This window comes from Molossus molossus, unplaced genomic scaffold, assembly GCF_014108415.1.
Source record: "Molossus molossus isolate mMolMol1 unplaced genomic scaffold, mMolMol1.p scaffold_m16_p_15, whole genome shotgun sequence".
Lineage (NCBI taxonomy): Eukaryota > Metazoa > Chordata > Mammalia > Chiroptera > Molossidae > Molossus > Molossus molossus.
The window spans coordinates 41482038-41491012 of NW_023425350.1; the positions used below are offsets into that span (position 1 = coordinate 41482038).

Here is an 8975-nt window from a genome sequence, read left to right on the forward strand (position 1 = left end):
TGCTTTTCCATACATATGAAACAATATTTAGAAGTTAGTAGAAGGTATGTTACTTCTATGTCATCTTTGTTTGAAATTATCTTTACTTTTGTTTAAACATCTAGGCTTGAGGAATTAATTTGTATTTCTAAATTTGGTAGGGGAAATCTTTTCATAGAATAATATCCAATAAGTTAATGATAAGGGATGCTAATTTCAGTATCTCAAAGAACTGTGGAAATCCCTACATAGTAAAGGTGGCTTAAGATAAATGTCCACAGAGGGGTTGAGTCTGTGGTGTGTGTTTTATCTGGAAACTAAATTAGTTCAACAGAGCATAGTTTATTCATTTCTATGCGAATGGAGTCTGAATTTTATGTAGTCTTAACTAAAAATTGTTCTCTGATCACTTCTCGGCATTTTGGCTAGGAGCAAGTGTAGTATCTGTTCTTATCAGTTTAAAAATTGTTCTCTGAATTGAATCACAGTCTATAAAGGTCCCTAAATCTATTTAAAGAACTCTTTAAATTTTCTCTAAATTTTGGAGACAGATTTGAATAGACATGACTGTTACCCATTTGTGAAATAGAACCCTCTTGACTTTTATTCCTGTCTCTCCCTCTCTCTTCCTCCCTTTCCTTCCCTTCTCTTTTTTCTTGTTATGTATCTATTGGGTGAAAGATGAATTATCAGTATAGGGAAATTAGAAAAAATATTCAAATTATGATTATTCCCTGAAATTTATTTTTCAAACTTTTTACTTATGGCACAAAATCAAACAAAACACATCTCAGATATACCTTAGGAAGTCAGTTCACATCAATGATTCTATTTCTAATTAGATGATGTGTAAACTTTGAAGGAAATTCTTTTTTAAAAATTTGATGTAACACTCTTTTAATTTTAGGATACAATAATTTTTAAAACTCAGATATGTCTAAGAAACTCAACCAAATGGACTAGGGGAGGGGAAAATTTAAACAAAGCAACAGTAAAATACTTAACTCATCTCAGACTTGAGAGATCAATAAGCTTTAAGTAAATCAGGTATAATTTCTCTTATGTGCATGCAGGTTGTAGAATGGAAGCAACAAGATCACTCCAAAGACAGACCAAGACTTCTTTCATCCACCTGCCTTGTCCGACCTCTGCTACATGGAAAATCACTTAGTCTGTGGGAGCTTCAGTTTGTTTTTGTTTTTTAACTATTCAATGAGAATACAAACTCCTAACTCAGAAGGCCCATTTGAGTTGAATAATATACTCTCAAGAATTTGGGGTTTCTTCGCTCTGGAAATAAAGCAGAGAACAAAATAGGAGAACAAATCCTTCATATAGCTTACATTCTAATGGGGGTAGGCAAACAGGAAAGAAAAAAATGACAGATGTAATACATGGTATGGATAAAAATAGGACCAAGAAGAAGAGGGTGGGGAATACTAGGGCAAGAAGTGGAAAGATGGCAAATGAAGATGAGATCATCAGAAAAGAGGACATTTCAACACAAGTCTTACTTAGAAGAGTGTTCTAAGCAGGAGGAACAATAGGTGCAAAAGTCCTGAGGCAGGAGCATTGCTGGGATGTGTGAAGAGCCTGCAAAGAAGGCTAGCTAGCGCAGGAGGGAGAGGGGGGAGGAAGATCAAGCCAGGGAGGTAATCATGAGACCAGGTCACACAGGGTCTGATGGGTTATTGTCAGGACTCTGGTCTTCATCCTAATTATGAGGGGTGGTTTGAACAGGAGAGTGAAATGGTCTAACTTCTGTTTTAAAAGGAGAAGTCTCGTCGTCGTTTGGTGTCAGTGAAAGTACAAGAAGCACTCAGAGTCTGCACACACTGTGCTGGCAGATCTCACAGGATTTGCTGTGGGATTTGGGTGTGGAAAGTGAGAAGAGAAGAGCCAAGAAGGACTCAACTCTTTTTTCTTGGCCTGAGAAACTGGAACAAAGGAGCTAGTATTTGCTAAGATGGAGCACTTTGTGGCAGGAACAGATGTGGAAGAGGCAGAAGATCACAAGTTGAATGAACACGTCTTAACATTTGAGAAGCCTCTAGGACAGTGGTTCTCAGCCTTCCTAATGCCGTGACCCTTTAATACAGTTCCTCATTTGTATGTGGGCGTATCTGCATGTGGGCGGACCCACCTGGAGATGGACAGAGGAGTGGTGTCTTGGTTCTTAAGACCGTCGGAAATATGTGTTTTCCGATGATCTTAGGCGACCCCTGTGAAAGGATCCTTTGACCCCCAAAGGGGTCGCGACCCACAGGTTGAGAACGCTGCTCTAGGACATCTCAGTGAAGCTATCAGCTGGGAGTTGGGCAAACACGTTGGTCTGGTGCTCAGTGGAGAGGTCCAGGCTGAGTATAGAAAACTATGAGAGGTCACTCGTACCCTTGAAAAGAGATGTTTCCATGGTGACATGAGAATTACAGCACTTGCTACATATTAGGTGCTTAGCAAAGATAAGTTATCCTACCTCTATTTTTCTTTTACCTTCTGACTGCTAGGCTTAGACCATTTTTTAATATATAACTAGCTATAAATAGCATCTGAGTGGCAAATTAGTTGTTGTGTGCATGTTTGTGTGTTTTCCTCATTTCCCCTAAAGATGTATCATTCTACAGGGTTGGGAAAAAGTAGCTTTACACTTGTTTGTATGGAAAATAATGCAATTATAAATAAATGATAATATGAGAGTAAACTGCTCGAGTGCTCACAACTGTAAACCTACTTTTGCCCCACCCTGTATACCTGTTGGCTGTCATCTCTGCTTCTTGGTTTAAAATACTTTTAGAGTGCACCTCCACTTGAACTGAGCTGTCTTTGTACTTGCTCCCTTTCTAGTGAGTATATCACAATATTTATTTTCACAAGTATTTATTAATAGGCCATCTGAACTGTGCTGTGATCATGGAAGCAAGTTGAATAAACTTCTAAATGGACCTTTATGCCCTTACCTTTGGAGAACATTCAACCTCATGCTAATAGGCTCATAACCAATAAAAGCTATTTAGGTGCTTTAAATAAACCTGAGAAAATGCACACAGATTACAAAAGATGGTTTATATTATGCCCAATATCAACAGGAGCAACTGATATATATATATATATATTTGACCCTCACCAGAGGAGATGTTTTTATTGATAGAGAGAGAGAGAGAGAGAGAGAGAAACATCAGTGTGAAAGAGAAACATCAATCAGTTGCCTCCCAAACGCTTCTCAACTGGGGATCGAACACACAACCCTTTGGTGAACAGGTCGACACTCCAACCAACAGAGCCACCCGGCCACAACAGAAGCAACTGATATATTAAGTATTTTTAAATTGCTGATTAAAATAGCTACTGATAGAGTATTAGGCCATCTGGAGAGTCTTTACCTATTAAATTAGTAGAGATGTAATGAAATTCAATTTTATTTCTCCTCTCTATTGACATGGTTTTTCCACATGGCATCCCACAATGCTCCATGACTGAGCAGATCCATAACATACTTATTTTTCTATTTTATTCATTGATTTCAGAGTTCTCGTGTTCAGTGAGTTCCTTTATCCTCCCTTTACTGCCCACTGACAGCATCCAGTTTAAAGTAGCACAACAAAGTTTGGGGTGTCTTGAATGAAGCATTTTGGCTGGAAATTTGCCCTCAGGAAAGCAGAATGCACTGATTAGAAGTATGTGTTTTTGATGAAACCTTTTATTGAGTGAATGTAATTTTTCTAAAATGAACATCTGTATGTATTGGTTTATTTCTTTCTCAAGGATTAATTTTCCTGTTCTGTAGTTCTATAGAGAGCAGTACTTGAAAACACAAGATAGAGTCATTTGTTTTAGTGGTCATTTATTAACTTAGAAAAACCTTAGTACTAGGCGTTAGCTAGTCATATTGCATATATAAATATATCAAAGCAATATGTTGTACGTCTTAAACTTACACAGTGTTATATGTCAACTACTTCTCAATAAAAAATTAAAAAAGAAGTATGTATATAAAAAAAGAAAATACCTATAGTAGTAGAGAAAACTTTTGTTGAAAGAATCTTGCAGGATTATAATTATCTTTGTAAAGTTTTATTTAAAATTTAATAAAAGAATAATTTAGGGCACCTTTTCTAACACAAATAAAATGAATTATTATCTAGAATTATATTTCTAATAAAAGAACATTTTTCAGAAAAATAAAACCTGCCTACCTTTCATTATGACCAAGTTTTAGTCAGGATGGTTGTAACAAAAAGCCTAATTCTTACTGGCATACACAACAAAGTTTTTTTTTTTTCCTCTTTCTTGACAGTAATTATGATGGGGTTGTTTTGCTTTATACACTCATTTAGGGACCCAAGTTCCTTCCATCCAGTGGTCTGCCCCACCTTGTCTCTGGAAGACTCAGTGCACGGCAGATTGGGAGGAGTTTTTAGATGCCAGGTCTAGCAATAGCATATATTACTTCTGTCTATCCAGTTATCTGTCTGTCTAGTCAGAACTCAGTTATATGGCTCCAACTAACTGTGGGTTAGCTCAGAAAGGAGGTTTGGCTGGGATTCCAAGAAGTGCATACAGATATGTCTTGCTCTTAGCAATCTGCCAAAGATGCTGTGAAATTTGCAACCCACAACACACAGCAAAGTGGACCTGTCTGTTTCCTGCAATTTCTCTTCCTGCTACTGCTTCTTCCACTTACTCTTCTCTCCTGGTGTTTATCATATTTTGGAAACTGTGAGATTGAAGGGAGTTGTGCACTGAACTTAAAATGGATGAAGAAAGGAAGCTTATTTTTATTATTTAGGGAGATATTTATAAATAACTTGTATTGGTCCCTTTTATCAGTTGCTTTGAACATTACCATTCTTAGATTTAGCTTGCCTTTTCCTGTTATCAGAGGCTGACATCTATTAAAAATGAGTCCCAGCATGCCATGCAGGCTTGTGGGAATTCGGAGAAGGAGATTCTGGTGTATTGTTCTATTGTGGTTCTGCACCAAAGTAGTCCTGGAATTAACATTTATTGAACACCTACTATGTAGCTCTGCTAAACCCTTTGGGAATATTAATTTTATTTAATAATTAGAGTGACTCTCTGAATTAGGATTTTTCTTGTTTGGAAGGAGAAAAGACTACTTTGATTAAAAACCCAGACCTCTTTGACTAAAACCCATGGACTTTCCTTACCAGGCAGTCCTTTGACCGCCGCTACCCATTTCAACTCCCCAGCTTTAATGGCTGACGGCCTTTTCCAGGGCTCATCATATTTGACTACGTAGACAGAAGTAATTGCTTATCAAAAGAATCAAATCTTGCTGTGTGTGTATGAACATAGACTGAATCCAAAATCAAGCCAGTGTACTCAAATATAGGATTAGGAAACTAACTCAAAAAGAGATCTGTAAATCATATAAACATAATGAGAAAGATATCACAGTCATACTGCATATTGTTTCAAATAATTATTTTAAAAAATGAATAAGAAAAATGAACTTAATGCTGTTTCCCTAAATATTGGGTTCCTTTTCCAATATATTTTTTCTGTCCTTTTGTTTTTCTTCTCACTCTCTCTCTCATTCATATTCTCAATTATTACTGACAAAGTTAATAAAAAAAGAACAGAAAAGATTACTTTTCCCTTTTCCATAGACTCCAAATAAAATAGACATGGTATCAACTCCTATAAAGATTCCCTCTTTGCTTCCATCTGCATAGCTGATCTAATTATACTAATAAAATGAGAAGACAAAGGGAGATATTATACTAACAAGTGAAGTTTTTAACTTGCACAAGAAACATTTCTAATCCCTCTGCCTTCCACTCTTCTTTAAAGAGCAATTTCATATCCCTTGATGCTCAGCGGGGGAGTGGCATTCACCAGCCATGGCAAAATGGGTCTGCATGCCTCTACATAAAACTGGTCCACGTGTGAATTAGCTTTGAGTTGTATTGTGTTTCTTATACTAATATAATATTGTTCTAGTGCTTGCCCCTGATTAAAGAAATACATAAATAAATAATTTATAATTTAATTAATAAGGTATAATATGCAAAGCACAGTAATTTCAAACAGCTTGTAATGTCTCTAATGTACTTTCAATTTTTTATTTTACATAAGGGCTATATTCATTATGTGGTTATGATAAACATACTAATGAATTTTATTACAGGAACAAATTTAAACATGTAAATGAGATCAAATAGTATTAAAATGCAAACGATGGTGAAAGTTATTACAAACTAACCTTGCCAACATACATGGAATGATGGTATTTTAAAACTTTGCAAGTTGTATTCTTTAAACAAAGGCAATGCCTTTTACAATGTCCCTGAACATAAGAATTTGTGAACTGCGTGCTTTATTTTCACATGAACTCCTCAAAAAAAAAAAAACTTAACTAGAATCCAGGGTTTGCGTGTAACTTTGGATGACAATTAAAATCCCTTTTCTTGTTCCAGTGAACAGTAATCTGTGCATAATTACATTCAAATGAGATATTAGCATTTTTTTGTGCTTACTCTTTGTTAATTGCAGAGTTCACTCACCATGGTGATGCCTTTGATGGAATCAGGCAACCTTATTGACCTGATGCCGTAAGGCATGTTGGGAAATTCTGCTGTATTCTTCATTTTTTTTTTTTTTTATTTTGGCATTTTGAGGAGTCCTGCTGCTTTTATTACATTCCTGACACTTTTGTTAATAAATCATTGCAAAGTTAATGAAAATTGCATTCAGGCATATCCAAAATAATTGTGTCCTTTGTCATGCTAATAAATTGAAAGATGTTGATCCAATGGGCGAATGCATGCCCATTATGGAGAAGTTTGTGATATGGGTGCCTGTTGCACTCACACTTTTTCCTTGGCATATCATTCCATGTAAAACGTGAAAGAGGAAAACAAGCCTCAATATGTTTTATTTCATACTTTGTACAGCGAGCCTTTAATTAAGTCAGCAAATGGGTGAATTATATCTACACAGAAAGATAGATGTGTTTGTACTATGATTTATGAAAGGTTGTTAATATCAATAGGAATCAGCAACAGTCTAATACCAGACTCATGAAAATATGAAAGCCATGTTTAACTGACCTTTCTCTCAGGCCTGGGGATCTTTCCACATTTATATATGACCTACTTGATTTAAAAATGACAATGATAATAACTCAACACTCATTTCCCAAGGATTCTCCTGCACTAATTTAGACAGAAAGTGAAGATATGCTATTTATTTATTTATTTATTTATTTATTTGGCAAAGCATTAGACCTTTTACTCACCAAGTCTTAACTGTGCAGGTTGTGAGTGAGTGTGTTTGGAGGATAAACATAGTTTCGCTCATACACACAGTGCAGCAGTTTTAATTGTTCTAGGCAAGGAAGAGTATTCAGTCCAGAAATATTTAAACTCATAATAGACTGCGTGTGTGTGTGTGTGTGTGTGTGTGTGTGTGTGTGTGTATGTGTATATACATATGTATTCAAATTTATCTCAAGGAAGAACTCCAAGTAATTGTTGTCTTGGGGAGTTCTTAATTTATGCACTAGCCCATCATGCTGGTTTTAGGTAGGTATTTATTCTGCTATTCAATCAAAAAGCATAGTTTCCATAACAACTGCCACATCAGATGAAACGTACAGCTTGGTATTTGAAATACAGGACTTCTTAGGAGATATGCTTCCTGACATATTGTGTTGAACTTGTGTTCCTTTCATTCTCTTTTAAGCTAGCAAGATCTGTGTTTCTATAAAGGACCATTGCAGTTTTGCATAATTATTACAATCCATCTGCACATTTCCAGGATTTATATTAAAGTAATTAAAGCCATTTTGTATTAGTGGGTGCTGTGTGGAGCCGGCTTGGATGCAGGAATCTAAAAGTTCCCACTTGCCTGCTTGCTGTGCTGTAATTTGGAGAACAGAATGTTCCGTAAATGAGGTTTGGGAATACTACATTTTTTTCTTTCTTTCCTTTCTTTGCAAAGTAACTTTTTTTTCCTCCAGTGGAAAAATGGAATAAAAGGTTCACCTAGGGACTGGAATTAATGTAGTCCTTCTGCCGAGGGTTAAAAAAGAGCAACATCACAGCTAGCAACTGTGTGCAAACCCTAATATATTTTGCTTTTTCTATGGAGAAATAATAAGCCTGTGTTTCTAAGGCAACTTTCTTCTAAAAAGCAGCAAGCAATTTAATTTATATTCTCATTTTCCCCAGCAGTGTTTGTTCAAGGTAAACAAGGGCCAATATTTTTAACCCCATTTTATGGATGGGATGATTGAGGCAGACAGGTAATGTTGTATAGAGCAGATAATGAGGCAGATAATGTTGTACTGGACAGGGGATAGGAACATCACAGCAGGAGTAATAACTAATACCTGTTTTATCAAACCCACAGAAAGAAATAACTGAAAGTGTCATAACTGTAGTTGCTGAGATAAAAAATCATTTAAGTTCCATGAGCTTTCAAAGGGATAGTTTGGTACAGATTCTACCACTTCTGCCCTACATGGAAATCCTTGACATCTCCTTCGGTTTGCAAAGCATAGGTTTGATTCTTGGTGTTCAGAATCTGCCGCACAGGGATCTGTGATTCCTCTGGGTGATCTGGAGGAGGCTCCGAGGAGAATGTGCCATCCAATTAAGGAGACAGCATACTTAACAAAAGTTACTTCACATAAAAAAATCTAGGTGTACTACAGTTGTTTCCTAAGCGGACGGAATTCTTATCTTTTCTCCTTGGAGTACTCTTTCTTACTGTCAAAACTTTCTTTACTCTGAGAGAAGAGAATGGGTGATGCTGGGCACTTTCTTCCCCGAACCACTGATCTGCCAGAGCATTGTTGGCATGGGTCCTAACAAATGGTTACTAACTGATCTTTCTATGATCCCATCATGTACCTATACTGCTGAGTGATGATGACGTTTTTTTGTTACACACAGTAGCAGTCACAAAATGTATGGGATATGGAATCCCGGCTTCTGCTTAATAGTAGCACTGAGATGTTAAGGTGTCCT

The 8975-nt window shown here is 36.4% G+C and overlaps 1 pseudogene; it reads left to right on the forward strand.

Moving 5' to 3' along the window:
- Positions 1-384: 384 nt before the first annotated feature.
- LOC118631324 lies at positions 385-558 on the forward strand (annotated as a pseudogene).
- The last annotated feature ends 8417 nt before the right edge of the window (positions 559-8975 follow it).